The sequence below is a fragment of the Rhipicephalus microplus genome, chromosome X, assembly GCF_043290135.1.
Source record: "Rhipicephalus microplus isolate Deutch F79 chromosome X, USDA_Rmic, whole genome shotgun sequence".
Classification (NCBI taxonomy): Eukaryota; Metazoa; Arthropoda; class Arachnida; order Ixodida; family Ixodidae; genus Rhipicephalus; species Rhipicephalus microplus.
The window spans coordinates 428,075,455-428,099,773 of record NC_134710.1 but is presented as its reverse complement, the minus strand read 5'-3'; the positions used below and the strand labels follow the sequence as shown (position 1 = coordinate 428,099,773).

The following is a 24,319-nucleotide window of genomic DNA, read 5'->3' as shown; positions in this document are numbered from 1 at the left end:
TGGCCGTTTTTAGACTCAGAAGAATGAAGCCACTACATGCATGCTTGATTTTCTCAGTTTCTCAGCAATGTAAAAAAACCGGTCACAATGATCTTTGCTTAAGACTTTACCAAGACATCTCGATAGGTCCGTCGATTGCTTGGTTCACTTTATCTACCCCTCATTAAAAGCTCCGATCATCAGTCTGCAATAGATCGCCTGGCTACACAAATATTTCTTTTCGTTTATTGGCGATCCTCGGGCTTCTCCTCTCTGTGTCCGCATTGATGCGATTCAGAAGATGATGACGTTGCACATAATTCAAAACAACTTTCACACTGATAGCCCTTTTCAATTGTACTCACTGGTTGGTTTAGAAGTTTATCTCCAGTCCACACGAAATGCTCATCAGATGCATCGCAGTTAAAGGGTTTTCTTTTGTGTGTTTCCGTAGATGATTTTTAAGTGTTCTCGAGCGTGCGAATGACTTTCCACATGTCTCGCAAAGGAAGGGCTTCTCGCCTGTGTGACTACGTTGATGATGCTTAAGATTTGTCAATTTAGCGAATGACCTGCCACATATCTCGCAACTGTAGGGTCTCTCGCCAGTATGAATGCGTCGATGTTCTTTAAGGTTTGCGAGTTGCGCGAATGATTTGCCACATATGTCGCAAACGTAGGGCTTCTCGCCAGTGTGAGTTCGTCGATGAATTTTGAGACTCTTTGGATGCGCGAACGTTTTGCTGCATATATCACAAACGTAAGGCCTTTCACCTGTGTGAACATGCATATGTTATGTAAGATTCGAGGAATTAGAGAATGTTTTAGCACATATCTCGCAAATGTAGGGTCTCATGCTGGTATGAATGCGTCGATGATTTGAGAGACTCGTTCTTTGCCTGAATGACTTGCCACATATCTCACAAACGTACGGCTTCTCGCCAGTATGAATTCGATGATGATCTTTGAGACTCCTTTTTTGCGCAAATGACTTGCCACATGTATCACAAACATAGGGCTTCTCCCCTTTGTGAGTATGCAGGTGATCTCTGAGGGTTGGACTCCTCTTGAATGATTTGTCACAAGATGTACAGTTGTAGCAGCGTTCTCTTGGTGACTTATTTTTCACTTTGGCCTTCTCGTAGCCACCAGTGATTTCTTGGTGTCCTCTTTCTCTGGAGATGGAAAAATTCGTGCAAGTACCCCAAAAAAAGAAACACAATGTTGAATATTTACTCAATACAGAAAGGTAGCAATACGATTTAGAGCACAGCTCTTATAGCTTGATTAGGGCCACTTGATTATGGCTCAAAAAATGGCCTTCGCGCCCTTATCGTGCACTCTGCAAACAATGACCGGCCCACTAGAGAATGCAAGACAGAGCGGAGAGCACAGCTCTAGCAACACACAAGTTGGGAGCCGGACCTTCGGTGGTTCTCAGCAGAAGCAAAGGAAACCAGCGCAAGGGTGTATGAATAGTGTGTTATAACATTGCTGGAATAACATAAGCTGAAAAGGAAAAAACCGTGGCGTCGTGGCCACCAATTTGTGATTTTAGACAGCTTGACGTAAATTAACCACTATAACCATTTCATAATACTACCGTACTTGCACAGCTAAAACATTTTCAATATGTAGTAGAGTAACAAAGAAATAATTTTAGCGTAAAGTACACGGTATGCTATTATCTCTGCTGGCAAAGCAACTTGTCGAAAGTGATTCAGCGCACTTCACAGAACCCTAAGGCTCGTTCACACCGAAGCAGCCAAAGCGGCGAAATGCTATTAGGGCACGTACGCCCTAAGCGCAGATCCGCAAAGCGGAAGTAGATTGCCCGTAGAAGCAAAAACATTACCGCCTATCACTCCGTACAGATGGTCAACCAGTGAAACTGAAACTTGCGATCACACGTTTTTGCAGATGTCGCACCCAAAGCCGCTGAACAAACTCCTGTCTTCAGCCTCGGCAAACGCGTTTCCGTCATATCCTTGTTGACCCTGCTCAGCCTACAATGTGCGTAAGTCATCCTTCAGTATCGCTGATTGAAAAAGTAAATGAATGTAGGAATAACATGTGATATTACACTGCATTTATTAAGGTTTTTATTGGTATATATTTTTGTGCGATACCAATTTCGCTCATGAGCAGTTATATTGTGGTGCTGGAAAGAGTATAAAATCTGTTTTTTATTGAAAAAAATCAGTGAGTCGGCGCTGGTCTCTCTGTCCTTATTGTCTCTGTCCTTGTCTAAGTGCACTTTAGCTTCAGTCTGCAGCGAAACCAACTAGCCGGTTTTTCCTTATTATTTCAACACTCCTTCCTTGGTTTGCTGTTATGTCTAGAATATAGCCACAATGACTTCACTAATCTACAGTCCAATCTGAACCGCGTCTAAAACTGGTGCGTCACTTGGCACGTGGAGCTCAATACTAAGCAACGCAAATACATGCAAGTGTTACGTGGAAAATAACGATAGTCAGTCCACAGCCACAACGCAGCTCACAGACAACGTCCACTTCTTTACTCTCAGTCTGAGGAACCTTTCCTGGGTATGTCCCACTATGCCCTGTTTCAGTCAGCCGAAATCACGTAACACAACCCCCGGCGACAAAAGCGCCGACCCAACGAGCTTACGGGGCCCCAGAAGGAGCAGTGAGGTAACGCTTGAGCCTTGATACGTGGACGATGTCCCTATACAGCAGAGCAGAAGAGGTTGAGGAATTGTAAGGGGACAATTTCATATGTAGTGTCGGTCACTCGTCTAAGCACGCGGTTTGGTCCCGTGAAACGCGAAAGAAGCTTTTCTGAGAGGCCTGTATGTCGCGTAGGGGACCAAAGAAGAACGAGGGAACCTGTCCGAAAGTGTTAGTCGTGATGCCACTCGTCGTAACGATGCTTCTGCAAGTCTTGGGACGCCAATAATCTGCTGCGGGCAAGCTGACGAGCGTGGTCAGCTCGGGTAATAGCGTCGCATGCATATTCAAAAGTAGACTGCACAGCGGCTGGCAGGAAGGTATCCAACGGCAATGATGGTTCGTGTCCAAGCAGAAAGTAAAATGGCGAGTACCCAGCAGTGTCATGCCGGGATGAATTGTATGCGAACGTCATGTAGGGTAGTGCAAGGTCCCAATAACGATGGTCGGCCGAGGCGTATTCCGATAGCATGTCTGTCAGGGTGCGATTTAAACGTTCTGTAAGCCCGTTTGCCTGGAGATGGTATGATGTCGTGAGCTTATGTTGGGTAGAGCAGGAACGCAGGATATCAGCAACAACTTTCGGAAGGAACGTAGGGCCTCGGTCTGTCAGCAGTTGACAAGGGGCTCCATGCAATAAAATGAGATCGCGTAGTAAAAATTCAGCGATGTCTGTAGCGCAGCTTGTTGGTATGGCTCGCGTAACTGCATAGCGTGTCGCGTAATCTGTAGCAACCACGACCCACTTGTTTCCGGAGGCGTATGTTGGGAAGGGACCGAGAAGGTCCAAACCAACACGGAAGAATGGCTCCGATGGGATGTCGATAGGCTGAAGATACCCGGAAGGGAGTCTCTACGGCTTTTTGCGACGCTGGCTAATTTCGCAAGAGTTGACATAACGACGTACAGAGCGTGAAAGGCCAGGCCAGTAGAAGCGGCGGCGCAAACGGTCATATGTGCGAGAGACACCAAGGTGACCCGTGGTTGGTGCGTCATGGAGCTCGCGTAGGACTGTGGAGCGCAAGTGCTTTGGTATGACCAAAAGTAGGTCGTGACCATTGGGCGATAAATTACGCCGATATAAAGTGTGGTCCTTTAAGGCGAACATGCGAACAGAAGCGTCTTGTGGTGAAGATTCGAGCTGTGGTATTAGGCGGCTGATACCCGGATCGCGACGCTGCTCGTCCCCGAGATGAATCAGCTGGGAGATGGAAAGGACGCAACCCACAGAATCAGTGCTCGTAGGATTGCAGTCGACGACAGGGTAGCGTGACAGATAATCCACATCTTTGTGCAGTTTTCCCGACTTATACACTATGGTGTAAGAATACTATTGGAGGCGCAGTGCCCAGCGGGCGAGACGACCTGTGGGATCTTTAATGGAGGCGAGCCAGAAAAGAGCGTGGTGGTCGGTGAAGACTGTAAATGGTCGGCCGTATATGTAAGGGTGAAATTCGCGACTGCCCACACCAGCGCTAGGCATTCGCGCTCTGTGATGGAATAATTACGCTCCGAGGGGGACAGCAGCCTGCTGGCATAAGCTATCACGCGATGCTGCCCACATTGTCGCTGAGCCTATACAGCGCCTATTCCGTAACCGCTGGCATCGGTGCGGACTTCGGTCGGTGCCGTAGGGTCGAAGTGAGCCAGAACAGGAGAAGACGAATCTATAGAATCGAGAGTATGCGATGATAGCCAATGATTTGCTGCACCTAAGTTTCAGTTACGCGAGCGTCTGCTACAGCGCTTACGGGATGCCGCGTACGTTGTAATAGACGTTTTGGTGGGCTGTGCAAAGCCAAGCGCTCACCTTTCATTAACGACTGTAGCTAAAAAAATTGCTCGATGGCCTAAGCCATCGAGCAATGCATGCACTATCTCGCCAAGTACAAGTAAACAACACTCCAATGAAACCACGCATAAATCGATGCATGCAATGTTTGAAAGTGTGCCTCAAATGTCGATAGACGGTATCACACGTACAAAAAGGACGAAAAAAAAGAGAGAGAGAGAGAGACTCTTATTTCGTCACCGCGAAAGCTTGAAATCGATAGATAATGAAGACAATTTTCTGGCCCAGCAGACGTCAGGGAATGTTTCCGCAAAGCAGCGTCGAATGCTTGGAGAGCATAAAAAAGTGGAGTACGCGTTTTATGGCAGTGACAGCCACACAAGAAGCGGGACGAAGTGTGACTGTGTTTAGATGTGAGAATAAATGCTAATTAGGAGAGTTGTGAGTCAATGAGCCAAATTTTCCCTAAATAACGATAATGGAAACAAACTGATAATTCATCTAGTGAAAGTGACACTAGTGACAGTGAATTCATAATAGTGGATTAGTGTTGTCACAGGCTGATGTATATTTTTATTTTCTTATTTAAATTGGGCAAACTATGAGAAGGTAGCCTACGTTAGAGCCGGCTATCTCAACGTCATGCCAGTAGTGTACAAGCTAAATAGCATACGGTTATATAGCCACACGTGGCGGTCTCTATCTTCTAGTAACCTTGGGCAAATGCATTCTAAGTATTTTTTCTATTTTTGACGAAGTTTCACCGGGCGTTTTTGCATTTGGCGTCATTCGAAGGAATGACGATATATCAGCAATAGGGTGAATGTAAACACTGCTGCGCTGGACGAGCGGTTACAGCGCTCAGCTACAATCTAGGAGGTACTTGGTTCGATTCGCGGAGTCGCTGAGCACATATTGTTCAAGAGGTTGCCCGGCCTGACATTATGCGTGGTGGAGGGTACTAATTTTTTGAGAAGGTGGCGTTCGCACTTGCTTCTTTCACTCCCCTTTTGACCCAAAGGGGCTGTGCCGTGCTCCTTCATAAATTACATGATTCAGGGCTCATAAACTTTTCCTCTATCCTCTCTTATCACAAATGTGTCCAGTGGTGAAATACCAATATCATACTTGGTATATTACTTTTCACGTGTTTGGATATTCCACCACTGATCAGTCGTCACGTTGTTTTGAAGAAAATCTACACATGCAGCGAGCTAACTGCTTGCGGCCAAGTTGACTGCCTTTGTCGGGACACGCTTTCGTGCTAATTTGCTGGGCATCATCACATGCAGCAAGGCCAAAGAGCACGGGCAGTTAGAGCAGACACAAACAGAGGGATTAGTTTGTGTCTGCTGTCCCGCTATCTGTCATGCTGCGCACTTCCTTGTAATGTCACTGTCAATGGTTAAAATGAACCATAGCAGTTAATCGAGTTCAGCTGAGAGGGTCCCCTATTGTCCAGAATGGAACAGAACAATGGCGATTTGATTATTGTCATAGAGAGATACTCTGCTATTGGTTATTAGAATAAATTTTTAAACCGAAGTTTATTTTTTATTAACAACAGTTCCAGTGTAGATGAAAGGTGCATGGACAAAATTCGTGTGTTCAGCTTGACTAGGTTTGTGACCTCAATTGTAATTGCCAACCGGTATTAATTACAATATGCATAAATATCACACACATATACAACCACGGGTGATAGCTTGCTTATTCTGATTAAAATTGATATGTTGAAATCAACATATTCGACCAACGCAATGTGTACAAAATATGCCATGTCGAGTAGCTATGCTCTAAACTAATCATCGCAGGTTCGTTCCATTTAACCCAATTTCTTGCCCAAGACTGTAGGTTGGCAAATGAAACAACTCCTCCGAACACACATATTTTGTGTAAGGTTACATTTATTTTTATGCAGTACAAAACCAAATGGAAATGTATAATGGCTCAGAAGAAAAGGAACTAGAAACAAATTCAGCCAAATCATTACCAAACTTACTCACCAATGATAAACGGATTCTGAATTAAAAGATACATACATACATACATAAATACATACATACATACATACATACATACATACATACATACATACATACATACATACATACATACATACATACATACATACACTCAGGTGTAAATATTAAAATGAATAGCTATAAAACAACAATTCAAATACACTCATTTTGACTGTACAGAAAGTAACTTACGAGAGAAATCCACCAGCACAGTTATGTCTGAACACGGTGTTTCTCGAACCATCTTGCAAAAGCTTGATGCATAGTTTTTTGCTGCTGCCCAGTGACAAGCAGTTTTTATAAGAAACACAAGAATAAAGCCCTTGACAATGTCATGATAAAGAAAAGGGCTGTGCATCAATATTTTGTACATGTCGGCAATATCACTCTGTTTCTTTACATAGCTTGGCTCATTCACAACACACTAACAAAGCATGTTAGGACACTTGGGCTGAAAGTTGGCAGAGCGCAAAGAAATTCTAGAAAATACATGAATGATACAAATATAAGCTACTAAGTTCCTTGGTGGGAACAGTGTTTCTATCGACAGCTATAGGCGCCATTTCATTTCCCGAAAACACTTCTCAAAAGTAGAATCAACTTTATTTAGCTAAAAGGTTTTTTTCTGGCGCATCGTAGTGGTTCAACGGTGGAAGTGACTCTTTCGGCCAAGAAAACAAAGACCAATTATTTTTAGAGTTTGTGAATTCACCGCATGCTAACATTGAGGCAGCTGGTAGGAGTGGTTTTGGAGAGAGGAAACCACCACATTCTCACCAGTTGTGGCCTTGGTTAGCTACTTCACTTTGACTAAAATGATAAAAAACACTCCTCAAGAAGACTTCGAAAGTTTGCACATCAACGCAGTTCCCATACAGCTGTCTATTAGTCTGCTTGAAAAATATTGAGTTTACTGGCGGGCAAAGACTGTACAATATGTGAGGTGATGCTCCAGTGCACTGCATGTATGTCTTGCTGCTGGCCTCACCTGCGATGTTGTTCAGCACGTATGTGTAAAATCACAACTAATACTATGCCACTGCAAAGTAATATATGTCATTTGCATGAAACAGGGACCACAATGAAAGAACATTATGACAATTACCTTCACACAGTTCGAAAAATGTAAATACATTTCTATATACTTTTCACAGCTCATTTGAGAATAGTAATAATTGTTATCAACACAAAATTACTTCTCTAACAAGGTATTTTAAGATGCCAGCTTCAATAGTAGAGTATACCAGTACCTTTGTAGGGCTAAACAATTGTACAGGCACCTAGAAAACGATAAGTAAATGCTTGCTATAGCTACATATAAATTAAAATAGATACTTTTATTTCTAGTCTAAGTAAAGCTGCATAGATGATAAGTCACTTGCATAGTACACGTTTACATAATAAACAAATCTATCCGAGCAAAGTATACATTAAAAAAGTTACACTTACACAGTATAAACAGAGAAGTAGACCGTTGAAGGACGGACAGGCAGTGGGATAACAATACACAAGCACTAAAATGTACTGGTAAGATATAATAGGTGTAGTGATGATCCTCTTCCTATCAAATGAAATAATTCACATAGATTCACTTCTCAGGGCTTATACACTCATGGCATCATTGGTTCTATACAAATGAGTGTATACTGATGGATTATATTGACTAAGTACAAGATTACTGCATCCACGGCTTTACTTCTTGTACTACAAAGATGCAAACACAGTTACCATAGCCGACCATGGATGCTGTGATTTATGATAGGTAAATGCAGAGACACGCAGGCACTTAAAACGCACGTTAAAAACTTCAGCTCAAAATTATTTGCCCACTAACACTACAGCAGCCTTTAAATTGGTGTCATAGTTTGGTATCTTCCATGCAAAATTTAAGTAATTTGTAATGCAAGCAAAGGAACTGCTGAATAACGCACTGCTAAGAAGTTAAGCTGCAGCTGCGCAGAATGTTACTACGTATACAATTCAAACTGCTCCCGACATCACAATGTGCTCTTTCTCCTGTCATAAACTTTGAGCAGGAGAACAGTCACTGGCATTCCCTTTATACTTGTTGGTCTTCTGTGCTCTATTCTTGATACACTGTACATGACCGTGGAGCACCGGATCTCTTGTTACTGCTGGAACTTAGAAAATTACAGATAATTTTTACAACCTTGCTACATGCAAGAGTGTACAGTTGTTAAATAAGCGCTCATATTTACAGATGTCGTAATTTCAGAAGCCTATGACAAGCCTCAACACATACACACAGTGAAGACTGAAAATATATTTTATTAAGATACAAGAGCAAAACTACAATGTTATAGATGAGGGCATGAAACTTCTGCCAGGCATAAAAAGCCAATAAAAGTTTCTTCTATTTCGACTTCACACATTAATGCGAGAAGCAGACCACAATTAAGTTCACTAAGAAAGACAAGTTAGACTGCATTACAACACAAAGCCAATGTTCAGAAATTTAAGGCAGTCTAATATAGCACGCTCACCATACCGCGTATAGGAGCAAATGGGCAGTCTAGAAGACAAAAAGCACTTGTGGATTATGAGTGTGCTTGTTGCTGACATCTAATATTCTAAATGAAGAAAACGTTTCAAAAATGCACTTCATCAGGGGAAATAATCATACGCAACAAACACAACGGGCTCTTGCAGGTGCCATCAACGCTCACCATTGTTGTTGATACCAGTGTCTTGCCGGATGGATATGCTGCGTCCTGCACAGAACACCAAATGAGCGCTCCAAGACTTGGCTTGCATGCCTGCTGGCTGCATCGCACTGCTGCTGAAATAGGTATAGCTACAGACAGAGAGATGAGGAGCCAAGGCTTTGAAACACACTGAACGTCACCTTTAGAAATCAACAATGCATACTTAAGTCAGGTACAATTTGTAGAAAAATATATATCACTATGCAATCGTGATGAACACGTTCGTCTGAAACACAACAAGCCATAGTACTGAGAGAGAAAAAGCTACATGAGGTAAAGGTGCAGTTACTTGTTCTATGTCGTCTGAGGCTTGTTCAATAGGTCTTTCTCCTTGCAAGTTGTGAACAGCCAGGCGACGTTCACCCACATGTTATTTCCTTCGAGAGCACTTGATCCACAGAGGGAGTCACAAGCTCGAGAGCTCAATAAGGAGTCGAAGTATTTGTGCTCGTTTAAAAGCACAAGCTTTTGAGTCTCAGATGATTGGAGTTTCATTCATAAGCTGCAGGCTTTCAACTTTCAACATTCTCAATTACCTTGCTATTTAGTTCCATAATTGTTGAATAAGAATTACGTGTGAGAATACTACAGGTATCCACTGCAAGCAACCATGCTTGTGTTTTCAATTTGTGCACAGTAAGTGGTGTTCACTTAATCGTATGTATTAAAGAAAGACTAACCTTGCAGCCAGCCGTTAGGCAGTTTTGTGCCCTCGAAGCTCCCAAACAAATCGTAGTCATTCCAAATAAGGCTGCCATGCATGCTTCCAGGCCACATCCGCTGAATGATAACAGTCCCAGCAGTGACATAAACTTGCAGAGTTAGGGAGCACGTGTCATTCCTATTTATGTACAGGTGCTTCAAGTCATGATGAGGATGGATGTGCCAGTGTGTGCAACCAATGCATCACAGGACCTTAACAAGCCAATCTCAGCGATCTGTGAAGAGCCAAAAACTTGATATTTTAAAACAATCATTAAAAGCACTCACTTTTAATACTTGTTTGACGAAGCTATCACTTCGTCAAAGTGACCAAAATCTGCCATAATTACTTTGAAATAAACTAAAGCATCATGTCAAATTTACGTACACCAATATATCTCTCCTAGTGAAGTATAGGGCTACCACAGTGGTAATCGTCTATAGAACTAATTTTCCAAAATAACATAAATTTCTTAAGGGCAACCTGGCTCCTGGAAAATAAATTCACATTAACTTTCCTACTATCAAACGTGGTAAATAGACAGGCCCAACCTCCTAATCAAACAAGAACTCACTTGTATCCAATCACAAAAAACTTCTGATGTATTTCCTTCATAATATATGTATGTATATAACAGTAGTAGTACATTTTTCATCCTTCAACTTACCACAAGGAAACCCCGCCGCGGTGGTCTAGTGGCTAAGGTACTCGGCTGCTGACCCGCAGGTCGCGGGTTCGAATCTCGGCTGCGGCGGCTGCATTTCCTATGGAGGCGGAAATGTTGTAGGCCCGTGTGCTCAGATTTGGGTGCACGTTAAAGAACCCCAGGTGGTCGAAATTTCCGGAGCCCTCCACTACGGCGTCTCTCATAATCGTATGGTGGTTTTGGGACGTTAAACCCAACAAATCAATGAATGAATCAAATCAACCATAGGGAAACATTACATCTGATGGGCTTAAAAATTTGCACACGTTATAGTACTGCATGAATAGCAACAAATTTAGTTTTGCATGGTGAACTCACCGATGGCAGCATTTAGTAGCCGTCGGTGACATTAGGAACCGAGTCTGCTCTACGACCAACAGGCAAAGGGCATCTGTAGACTTGAAGCTTCCGATGACAGCAATGAAGGGCTGGCCAGGCGTGCACGTTCATTGATAAAGTGTAAGAACTGGCCATGACCGGCTGTTGTCAAGGCTCTAATGCCGTGCAAAACGATAGCCAGACGAACTCGAAAACCTGTAGTTAGCCGATACTGGCCTACAACTTCATCCAAAGCAAGGCATCGTTAAAATCTTTGCTCTTTCTGGGGGCCGGAGGAAAGCTTGATGTTCACGGGCTCTCGGTGCCTCAAAGAACTCTTAAGTTCTTACTGAAGAGCAGCCTAGGCGCGCTGCCAAAGTAACACAATCCACAACTGAATGTAGCATCTCGCAGCTTTGGTTCATTACATCACAGCGCTAGGTCTACGGTTATCACAAAAACGAGAAGTGACGAGTTAACATACACAAGCGCCAAGCTCCGCCACCGCAACTTCGCAGGGCAAAACAGTTATCAACGCTGTCTGTCAATGTTCGATCACACGAGTACAGCTTCTTCACAAGTCTTCGAACGTCAACACAGCACCGCTCTTCACAAGGAACATCGTTTCACTCCCGAACACTAGATTGCTCTCAAGGAAATAGAAGCGTACGGGCTAACCAGTGGCGAAGCAAGAACCGAACACAGCGCGTAGTTCATACGTTTCCGTACGTACTTGGGGTCACTCAAGTAACGTTCCAAAACGCTGTCAACCTGAAATGTCGCACGGCACCCAATAGAGAGACTGAAAAGTCAAGCAAACGAACTGTTACCGGCACACAAACACACATTGCAGGCTTCTCGAGTGCTAGTTTCCATCGATACAGCAACGCCGATCCCTGCTTGTTAACCACAGCGACGCACAGGCTTCACTGCGCTTTACCGTGCACCATTGCACTGCCGCAGCTTTCCGCACTGCTTACACGCACCGAAAGAGCTGCCGTAGTCACAACGCATCCGGTCGAACGCTGAAGTAACTCATGCGAGAAGCGTTTGCTGAAAGTCGCACCGACCGATATGCTGTTTACGACACCATGTTGTTTTCGACAACTGCGTAGCACGTAAGAGAGCTCTTAGAAAGTAGTCACGCTATTTTCACCGGCGTGACAAAATTTGCTCTTATGTGCGAGGGGGGTGATATGACGAACATGACAGGCGTGCCAGATGAAAGAAGTGTTTTGGCAACGTCACGGAGTGAGCTGGTGTAGAGGGTATTGCTTCACAACCAATCACAAGCTGTGCCTGTCGGCCAAGCCATCGTCTGCTGGCGTTTGTCGTCTGCTTCGATCAGAGCATGCGACAGGAGATTCGCCTTCGCAACGCTATTATTCTCAGGTGAAGTGGTCGCAGCGTCGCACAAAATACATGTCAGTGGCTCACTATACCTTTGAATGAAGTTCGTGCGCCAAGTTAAATGGCTAGTAATTGTCGCAGTGAGGAATTCAGCCAAAGTTTGCTCCAGAATCATGAGGGTTTGCATATTTCCGGTGTCATACAAAGTTACTAGGGCCATTTTATACCGACTGCTTGCCATATTATCACGGTCCATATCGGTTTCTGAACAGTGAAGGTGAAAATGCAAGATTTGTTTGTAGTTCCATGCCTAATCAGGCACACCATTAATACGCTTCGGTTTACAAAGTACGCTCCATTATAGATCGTCCGAAAATTTATTGACAGCTGTATTTCAGAGATCGCACCCATTAGACAGTTAGAGCCAATGGAAGTACACTGAAGCACAAGCTCTATGAACCACTCACTAAAAAGTTCCTCTCATTTTTATTTCCAATAGCGTGCAAGCAATGTGCTCCCATTAACCTCTTTGGTGGTAATTGCCACCAATGAGGCAATGATTTCTAGTCACACTTTTAATTGGATGAGATGGGGCGCAATAAAACAACGTAACAAATAAGGTTGATCCTATGCCATGCCGTGTTCGAATGCACCGACCATTCACGTATTACATTGGTTTTCATCCAACCACAAATCTTTACGAGCATAATTTTACGCCATTGACGGCCAACAGAGTTCTCCGATTACTGCGACTTCGAACCTATTGGACGACGGTGGTTGTCAACACCATCCACTGCGTACAAGGGAAACAAGACGAAACTCAAAGCGCCGAAAGAAATAAAAACGCACCAGCACTCATCAGGCAGCTCTCATGGGCGTGAATTACCTCAAAACCAGCCAGGCCATCAAAGTATACCGCCGCGGTGGCAGGTTCTAAATGGCCACATTGTTCCTAAGAGTGGTCCGGACCACTCTTAGGGTTGTTTTTCAGCCACGCTGTTTTTACGCACCATTTTGCTTCGTGAATCCACTTACGAGCACTTTTCGGTGACGTAAGCAAATATAGCAACTGCATCACCATTGCTGACATCTTCCCCGGCAGTCACAGCGTGCTTTATTGCAGCGGCCGATGTGACAACGATGGTCCCTTATGACGTTTTTTTTTTCGTTTCGTGAATCGACTTACGCAACGAAATTTCTCTTGCGCAAAAATGTTTTCGTAAGTGAGTTTTGTGAATCCGGCCCCACTTTCTTTGACTGCTTATTGCTGTGATTGAGAGCGATTTCTTTTCATTTAGGAGATGTCTCATAAAGGATATTTTTCTATGTTATTTGGTAGTGTTTATCTAGGTTTGTAGCGGTGAAGTAGAGTGTCACTCCCTTGGGGGCCGTTGTATCACCAAGGTACAATTGTAATTTTGATTTATGCAATGCATTTCATGTAAGATTCGTTTGTCAGCGAGTTTTCGTGCTTTAGGAAAGGTGGCACTGCAACTGAGAAGCGATGAGCTAGACTTATATTTTGGAGGTCAAAGTTATTTTGGATGCAGGCATGGCACTGATGAGCTCATATATATATATATATATATATATATATATATATATATATATATATATATATATATATATATATATATATATATATATACATACCTATGAGCCCATGTGAGCAGTTACATGGTGGAGAAAGGACTGTGAAGAAGAAAACGCATCGTTGGCAAACAACATCGCCACCGCTTGGGTACTGGGTGCTTGGCTTCGCTCGCTCGGCTCGTGCTGATCATCGCCGGCATCTGCTCGACCGTTGCTCTTGTCCGATCGTGTTTCATAGTAGGACCACCATCGCAACAGTCGCCAATAAACCCTTTTTCAATTGGTGGAGGGTGCTGACATTCCCCGTCGCCTGAACCTGGGTGCTGCCATTCGCCGTCGCCTCAACCTGGAGCTGCGCAACCGAACGCTACCTACCATCATGGCTACCAACAACGCGCAACCTGGCTCTTCCACTCCATCCCCCAGCAACCCCGGCGTTCTTCGTTTGCGAGAGCCCAAAGTCTTTAGCGGAGCTGATGAGACTGACGTGGAAGACTGGTTCGCTAACTACGAACTGGTAAGCGCAAACAACAAGTGGGATGACGCGGACAAATTGACTTACGTCATCGTTTACCTCACTGACGTAGCCGAAATGTGGTATAACAACCACAAAAACGACATTACGACGTGGTCCATCTTCAAAACGTTGTTCGCTGACGTTTTTGGCCGACCCGCTGTCCGCAAGTCCAGAGCCGAACAACGCTTGCGGACTCGCGCACAAAAACCAACGGAATCTTTCACAAGCTACATTGAAGACATCATTGGACTTTGCAACCAACTGAACACCACCATGCCCGAGTCGGAGAAGATTCAACACATCCTCAAAGGGATAAATGACGGTGCATATCAGCTGCTCCTCGCCCGTAATCCTGCCACCGTTGCGGAACTTGTTACTTTGTGTCAAAGTTTCGACGAGTTGAGCAAGCAGCGCGCCCTGACTCGGCCATTTTCCTCACACGCCGACTTGCTCTCCAGTCTCACTTCCGTTACCGACCACGCACCAACCCTGCAAGAGATTAAAGACTTCGTGCGTGAAGAAGTAGCTCGGCAACTGTCGTTGATTCCCTTCACGCAGCAGCCGCCGTCCTCTCGTCTGCCCTCACCACTCCGCGACGTTATTGCCGAAGAGGTAGCTCAGGCTGTTCCCGTCGCTGCCCACCAGCAGCCTGTGGCCGTGACTGTTCCCCATGCGCCGGCTATGCAGCCCGTGGCCGCGCCTCTTACTTATGCCCAGGTGGTACGCAGCAGACCCCGCCAGCAGCTTTTGCCACCCATGCCTGCAGTTGCTCCCCACTCTACCCCTCTTCCGACACCTTGGGCTGCACCGCGAGTCAGCAATTCCTGGCGCACTGCTGACAATCGACCAATCTGCTACGCCTGCGGTACTCCAGGACACGTGGCACGATATTGTCGTCGTCGTTTCCAATCGCAACACAACGCTACTTGGCCGTTACCGTATGACCCGCCGCCCACGCACCTACCTGCTCCCTATCCTTCACCGCAGTATGGCTACACTAATCTTCCCGGGTCTCAGTCACCCCAGCGCCCAGCTCCGACTCACTCTTCCCGCTCGCCGTCTCCTCGCAGGCGATCTCTGTCCCCAATGCGTCCCCGACCCGCTTCCTCCAACCGGGAAAACTGAACGCCGCAGTTCCAGAGGCAAGAACTGCGCCGTCATCGAAATGCCCAAGTCCTCGCACTTCACCTGCTAACGTCGTCGCCATATCTGTCGATGGTGTTTCTACATTTGCCCTCATCGACACAGGTGCTGCCGTTTCTGTTATAGCCGCCCAGATCTGCCGCTCCCTCCGCAAAGTGACCACGCCGCTCTCTGGACTATCGCTTCGTACGGCTAGCGCACAGCCAGTCAGACCTCTCGGCACCTGTACAGCCCGCATTTTTATCCAAGGCTCTATGTACGTTGTCGAGTTCATCGTCCTTTCGGTGTGCTCGCATGACGTTATCCTCGGGTGGGACTTCCTGTCACAACATCATGCCGTCATCGACTGCGCACGCGCTGAAGTTCAATTTTCGCACCTGTATGACGAACCTTTGCACGAAACTCTTGAGCGGTCTCCAAAACTCGTCGTACGTGAAGACACTGAAATTCCGCCAGCCTCTCTTGCCGTTGTCCCTGTTTGCTGCGATGACCATAACGACGCTACAGTAATGTTTACACCTTCCGACATTTTCATGAGCCGCAGAGCCGTTTCCTTGCCTTTCGCTACACTCGACGTCACTGCGGGCCGAAGCAATATTTTCGTGCACAACCCCCTTTCTGCACCGCTTACGCTACTTGCCGGCGAATGTCTCGGTCGAGTGGAGTACCTCGATTCCTCTTTATTCCTTAACATGCCAGACGAATCGTGCAGTAGCGCCTCGACCGAACTTCATGCCCTTTCCCCACTGGAATGCTCATCGAGTGACACCTTCTCGAGTTCCATCGCCGACACCTTAAGTGCCCATGAACGCGCCGAGCTTCTTAATCTTCTCCAGCACTTCGCGAATTCATTCGACGTTTCTCAGCCGCAATTGCGTCGGACTTCCGCAGTGCACCACTACATTGACACCGGTTCGCACCAGCCATTGCGTCAAAGACCGTACCGTGTCTCTGCAGCAGAACGTCACGTCATCAACGACCAGGTCGAAGAGATGCTACGCCGTCGCGTTATTCAACCATCGCACAGTCCTTGGGCATCTCCTGTCGTTCTAGTTCGAAAGAAGGATGGATCGATTCGATTTTGCGTCGACTACCGGCGATTAAACAAGGTGACGCGGAAAGACGTCTATCCATTACCGCGCATCGACGACGCCCTTGACAGCCTCCAAGGAGCCGAATTCTTCTCCTCCTTAGACTTACGATCTGGATACTGGCAGGTTCCTATGGCAGAAGCTGATCGCCAGAAAACTGCGTTCATTACACCAGATGGCCTGTACGAATTTAACGTAATGCCATTTGGGCTTTGTAATGCTCCTGCCACGTTTGAACGACTCATGGACAACACACTGCGTGGACTGAAGTGGTCTGTGTGTCTATGCTACCTCGACGACATTGTCGTTTTCTCTCCCAATTTTCCTACACATCTGCGTCGGCTCCAACTGGTGCTGACGTGTTTAACCAACGCTGGGCTCCAACTGAACCTTAAAAAGTGCCACTTTGCAGCGCGAGAGCTGTCCATCTTAGGGCACATCGTGTCCAAGGATGGTGTTCGACCCGACCCTGCAAAACTGCGAGCAGTCGCTGAGTTCCCGAAACCTACTACACTGAAAGAATTACGCAGTTTTGTCGGACTATGCTCGTACTTCCGGCGCTTCGTGCGAAATTTTGCGTCGATCATGTCACCACTGACCAACCTCCTACGCGGTGATGCAGACCTTTCATCCTGGTCTTCTGACTGCGACGTCGCGTTTGCCACGCTCCGTAGTCTGCTAACATCTCCTCCAATTCTTCGGCATTTCGACCCAACAGCTGCAACGGAAGTTCACACAGACGCTAGTGGGGTTGGTCTAGGCGCCGTCCTCGCCCAACGCAAGCCGGGCTACTCCGAATACGTCGTCGCTTATGCGAGTCGCACACTTACTAAAGCTGAGGCCAATTACAGCGTCACTGAAAAAGAGTGCTTGGCGCTAGTGTGGGCGCTTCGCAAGTTCCGCCCTTATTTGTACGGTCGCCCATTCGACCTGGTAACGGACCACCATGCACTTTGTTGGCTCGCCACATTGAAAGATCCTTCTGGCCGCCTAGCTCGGTGGGCACTGCAAATCCAGGAGTACGACATTCGTGTCATCTATCGCAGCGGACGCAAGCATTCTGACGCCGACGCCCTGTCGCGTTCGCCTTTACCTCCCGACTCGGCCTGCGAAACCACTGGTACCAACTCCGTCGCATCTCTCGACCTCGACTCTTTTACCGGTGAACAACACAAGGACCCGTGGATCGCTTCCCTTTTTAACTGTCTCTCTGGATCGTCAACCACTGCGGTACCACGATCTCTCCGACGTCAAGCTGCTCATTTCGCGATTCGTGATCGGCTGCTACACCGACGCAACTACGCCCCCGAAGGTCGTAAGTGGCTCTTGGTTGTCCCGCGCAGCTTGCGATCACAAATCTGCGCCTCCTTTCACGACGATCCCCAATGTGGTCATGCCGGAGTTTTCAAAACTTTCGAACGCATTCGCCATCGCTTCTACTGGCGCGGAATGTATAATTTTGTTCGAAAATTCGTTATGGGCTGCCCTGACTGTCAACGCCGCAAATCACCGCCTTTCCACTCGTCCGGTGCGCTTCAACCGCTCCCGTGCCCTGCCAAACCTTTCGATCGGATCGGAATTGATCTCTATGGCCCTCTACCGACAACATCAGATGAAAATCGGTGGATCATAGTCGCTGTGGACCATTTAACACGCTACGCTGAGACCGCCGCCCTTCCAAGTGCCACTGCGCGGGACGTAGCATCCTTCATCCTTCATCGCTTCATACTAAGACATGGTGCACCTCGAGAGCTACTAAGCGACCGAGGTCGAGCCTTCCTATCAGAAGTCGTCACGTCTCTGCTTTCTCAATGCCATGTTGTTCATCGCAAGACCACTGCATACCACCCGCAAACTAACGGGCTCACGGAAAGATTTAACCGCACCCTTGGCGATATGCTCGCCATGTATGTGACATCCGATCATACTAACTGGGATCGCATTCTTCCATTCATCACGTTCGCATATAACACCGCGGCACAGTCTACCACTGGATTTTCACCTTTCTTTCTTCTTTATGGACGCGAACCATCCCACACCATCGACACTCTCCTTCCATACCATCCTGACGCATCCGAATGCCCATCTGTGTCCAAAGCTGCCCGTAATGCGGAAGAGTGCCGTGAACTCGCACGCACCTTTACGTCGCAAGAACAACAGCGCCAGAAAGAAAACAACGCCGACTCTTCACAAAGCCCCAGCTATTCCTCGGTATCACTTGTATGGCTGGCTGTTCCTTACCAAAGCCCCGGCATATCCTCAAAACTCGTTCCAAAGTACGAGGGCCCATACCGCGTTTTGGAGCAAACCTCGCCGGTGAATTTTCTCATCGAGCCACTTTCCCCATCTGACGACATGCGCCGGCGTGGACGTGACATCGTCCACATCGCCCGCCTTAAGCCATATCATAGCCCTCTGCCTCCAGACTCTTAGGTCGCCAGGATGGCTCTTTTTCGGCGGGGGCAAATTGTGAAGAAGAAAACGCATCGTTGGCAAACAACATCGCCACCGCTTGGGTACTGGGTGCTTGGCTTCGCTCGCTCGGCTCGTGCTGATCATCGCCGGCATCTGCTCGACCGTTGCTCTTGTCCGATCGTGTTTCATAGTAGGACCACGATCGCAACAGTCGCCAATAAACCCTTTTTCAGGACATACATAGTTTCAAACATTGCCCAAAATGTTTCAGGTGATATACAAATAACACACTTCAATTCAGCTGTTCAATGCAACAATTCGACAGGGCAGAAAAGAAAACCTTATTACTTCGAAATTTAGTATAGTTGAAGGAAAAGGACATATTATACCGATATTTTTTTCTCCTAAGTCACTTTTCATTTCGACATGGTTTGCACCTTGCGACCTTTTTTTTTTGCAATCGTCAGTTTGTCGTTTAGTATCTGGACCTTTTGCTTTACATTCAGAATAGTCCGTTCATTGTTTGCTGTTTTTCACAGATTGTTGAGCAGTGTATGCGTCGCTGCACTCAATACAAGAAGCATCGCTTTTGATGGGGAATGACGTTAGTCACAGAGCTCAAGAAATCAAAATTATTCAGTGCTTGAGACGCGAGTATTACCAATGCTTCCTTTTGGTTGACCACTGCAAAAAATTTTGAAGCATACTTGTCACCTCTCAGCTTACTGAGAATAATTTCTGTGAATTGCACTGCAATAACAACGACAGCTTGTGGGAACTTCAGCCCACCTTTTGACATACCTGCAATGAGTACCTTTTCATTTCGGTTCAATTCTGCGTTCTCTAACACAAGGTTTTCCTTACGAACTGGACCCATAAACTGCTTCAGTTCACCACGTGCACAATATCCTCCAACATAATTCACAGCAGGCATCCTAGAAATTTTTTCTCGGCGTCTGCATTAGTAACTTTAACACGAAACATTTCATAAAGTGAATCATAAGTTGCCTTTCTGACAGGACGAGCTATGACTTACAAGTCAAGAATATCGAGGACATTTTGCGGCCTCAGCTTGCTCTTAAACTCAGAGTCTTGTTGAACTGAAACATGATATTGAGAACCGCTCAGTTGGTGATATTTTTCAAACCGTTATTGAAGGGAATCGGTTTGAAATTTCCCAATCAGCACATACGTAAAACCCTGGTCATGTAAATAGAAAAGCAAAGTTTCATGCAGAGCATTACTGATGTGGCCGAGAGCCATGTGTGTTTCCGATGTGAAATGCCCAGAATCGTGCCTAAGACATTCCCAGTAGTCAAGCCACTGTGGAATTTTCTTCAAAAATTCCATCTGAGGGCAGAATGCAGAAGTTATTGGGCGCTGCATATCATCACGCAGGCGCACACCTTTCCTTGCTGTTTTGACATTCATTATCCTCCACCAAGTTGGGATTGTGGCCGTAAAATCAGCAGTTCCTTTTGCATGTTGTAAGGTCGTAGAGTTGAGTCAGCTACATTTGACTCTTCAAAAACATGCAGTACGTACTTGACATTTTGCTCTTCCATGTCAGATGAGTCCAGGGCATTGAATGACAAAGTAGTTGCTATCTTTAATAGCTCATTTTTATTGGCATCATGCAAATCGCGAATGGTTTAAATGATGCTGTGAGGATAGCTGGTTTGTGTTCACTGCTGTTTAAGTCAATATAGTATATGCATTTTCCAAAGTTCCTTTGATTCAGACATCATCATCATCATCAGCCTGACTACGTCCACTGCAGGACAAAGGCCTTTCCCATCTTCCGCCAGTTAACCCGGTCCTGTGCTTGCTGCTGCCAATTTACACCCGCAAACTTCTTAATCTCATCTGCCCACCTAACCATCTGTCTCCCCCTAACCCGCTTCCCTTCTCTGGGAATCCAGTTAGTTACCCTTAGTGACCAGCGGTTATCCTGCCTACGCGCTACATGCCCAGCCCATGTCAATTTCCTCTTCTGTATTTCAACTATGATATCCTTAACCCCCGTTTGTCCCCTAATCCACTCTGCTCTCTTCTTGTCTCTTAAGGTTAGACCTACCGTTTTTCTTTCCACTGCTCGCTGCGTCGTCCTCAATTTAAGCTGAACCCTCTTTGTAAGTCTCCAGGTTTCTGCTGCGTAGCTAAGTACCGGCAAGGTACAGCTGTTATATACAGCTCTTGAGGGATAGTGGCCATCTACCTGTCATAATTTGAGAGTGCTTGCCGAATGTGCTCCACCCAATTCTTATTCTTCTAGTTACTTCAATCTCGTGGTTAGGCTCTGCGGTTATTACCTGCCCTAAGTAGACATAGTCTTTTACAACTTCAAGTGCACTATTACCTATCTCGAAGCGCTGCTCCTTTCCGAGGTTGTTGTACATTACTTTCGTTTTCTGCAGATTAATTTTAAGACCCACCTTTCTGCTCTCCTTGTCTAACTCCGTATTCATGAGTTGCAATTCGTCCCCTGAGTTACTCAGCATGCAATGTCATCATTTGAGAAACAAGGCAATTGTTTCTCAAATACTTAAACACGTGAGTGGTGTCGAAAATAAAAGATAGTGGCCGAGACGGATGACCTGGATCGCTATGTACAATCCTTTGCTCAGGAGGGTTAGTGAAAACCTTCATTGCTTTCTAACTTATTGAGTCTATCGAGACACCTGCTACATTTCTAAACCAAGTAAACCCTACGTCAGTAAATCTTTCCCTTAAGAATTGGTGCAAAGTTTTTGAGCAAATCTGAGTGGCTGGCATAATATGAGCATCATATTTGTGATTTGACAAAACGTTCTGTTCCATATAAACACGTGCTGTTTTATCTGCAGAGAAATTGTTTACAGCAGCACCTGCGATGAGGCCATCTTTGTAGTCAAAGTATGCTTTTATATGAATCTCATCTATGATCAGAGTCACAGTTGATTCGTTCTCTTTCATCACATTCAAAATCAACTTTGCATAATTAAGAGAACAAGAGTCGTGGTGCTCTGGGGCAGGGCTCTCTTGATACGATGAACACAGGTGCCTCTCAGTAACAGGGTGGGTAATTTGACTTTCATAGAGCATCGACTGAAGTTATAAGCATGCGGCAATACGGCAAACAGCAGCCCTGCAAAAAGTAGCGTCTCTGGCAAGAAGCTCAAAGATTTGTACAAGTAATCTCTACTAGATCATTCCCACACTGATCCACGCGTTTAAATCCTGCAAAAACACGGTGCAGCTTCTGCACGGTTATACGCGAGCAATGCAAAACCTGTATTGTGTACCAGAGTTTGGAGAAAAAGAAAAGATTACTTATGGTGACCCACGTGAAAATCGAAAAGTCCCATCCTCCACTTTCTCCACTTTTTCCCCCAGATCAGTGGCTTGCCGCGGCCAGTACGGCTCACTGCCACGATAGCATTCCATTTGCACAACCAAATAACTCGCAGGCTAATTCACTAATGGCATGTTGGCAAGAACGTCTGCAGTAGAAGGCCGATCCCCATGCCAATATCCAAAGTATTTTTCTCAGTTTACCGAACTCCTCTGGCCGTACAAAACTGTTTTGCATGTGGGGTAGCGCTAATGGCAGCCAGCTGGCTAGAAAAAAAGATGACGAGCGCTGGTGGCTGGTGTCCCGAGGTGCCTAGAACGTTCGTTTGCTTCTAGCTTGCTGGGTGCCACAACCGCTGCTCTACTTTGGCAGCTCGCTTCCTTCTGCACGTCTCGCTTGCTCATTTATTCTGCGTCGACTGCATGTCTGCGTCGGACGCCGTCACGTCGCTACCAATTGGTGAGCACGAACACACTGACAAGCGACTGACGCTGCCCAGCTGCCTCCGAGCTCCACGATTATGTTCCAGCCAGCGCAAGCCTGGCAGCCCCAATTCGACCCGCCACTGCCACCATTTTACACCTCTCACCTAGAATCATAGTTTGAGGAGTTTGCGGCGGCCTTTCATCACAACGGCATCTGGAGCCAAGAGTTCATGTACAAGGTATTGGAATATCATCTTCCATATGACCTCAAACGCCGCCTCACATACCTCTGGAGCCCTCGCCTGTACGATGATCTGCGAGACGCCATGCTCAACTTTTACAGCATCAAACTTGATGTTTTTTCCAAGGGTGACACCACGGCACCTGACTCATCACCTTCCGTGACGCCTTCACACCATGGCCACTCTAGACAATTGTCCTGCCGGCTACCGCCTACGTAGGTGATGGAGACTACCCTCCCGCTTTAATCTAGCCGTTTATTCAGAGAACTACGACCCCGGAGTTCACGGATCCTGTATTCGGTGTGCCGGTTCTGACACCAGAATCACTGCCACATCTCTTCGTGACAGATTTGACGCCGGCTGCTTTTCCGGACGCCGTTGGATTCACCGCAAAAACTTATTCAGCTGCGCCAGCTGCTCCTGGCAATTAGACAATCCTAGCCAAGCCAGCTGATCAGCCTGCTGAGTCGGCGCCTGAACTAACACCTGTGGAAGCCCACGACACCACTCACACTATGGACCCAGAGCCCGCTTTCAGGCTGCACGCCATCAGTTTCCCCAGCACACCAGTGCCTGCTGCTCAAACCCTCATGGACTTCCAGCCCAAATACGACTTCTCAAACGTCTCAGATGGCAGCCAGAATTGTTCAGACGCGCCAACAATGATTTCCTCCCATCTTTCTGGAGAGCCGCTACCACCTACCTCGATGTCTCCCGCAGTCAAAGTTCCTGCCCGTGACATGCTACGGCTGAACGTTCGGGATGCTTCCACAATGGCCGTAGACCACGTGGCAGCATCTTCAACAACCGAACAGACCCCACTTCTTCAACCAACCACTATGGTGGGCATCCACGTGATTGTGCTGACGAGTGCTAGCACACCTTCCAACTCTGTGGCAGAGTTCATGCTTTGAGGCTCCTCAGCCATGCTCCAGAGCCCTTCAAGGGTGACAAGACGTCTGCACTGTCCAGTGCACTTCCTCTGCTCCCCAACATCCGCCCCCAGAAGCGGCTGGCAACCAGAAAGAATGACTGGAGCACAACACTCGGAACGCGCTCCACTGTTTCAACGTCACTGACAGCCCCCGACAACTGCGACAACACACACCCACCATATCTCACGGCGCACGTGAGCGGCTCTCCTGCTGTGCTGACGCGAACGCACCGAATGATGTCCGGCGCAAGACGAGCAGTTTATCACTCGTCTATACGACAGACAACGCAGCAGCCGCGGCCGGTGACGTGTCACCCCCTTTATCGTTACTGGC

The 24,319-nt window shown here is 46.5% G+C and overlaps 1 pseudogene; it reads right to left on the bottom strand.

The window, feature by feature from the left end:
* Positions 1-352: 352 nt before the first annotated feature.
* LOC119161836 (uncharacterized) lies at positions 353-23,137 on the bottom strand (annotated as a pseudogene).
* Between the last annotated feature and the right edge of the window lie 1,182 nt (positions 23,138-24,319).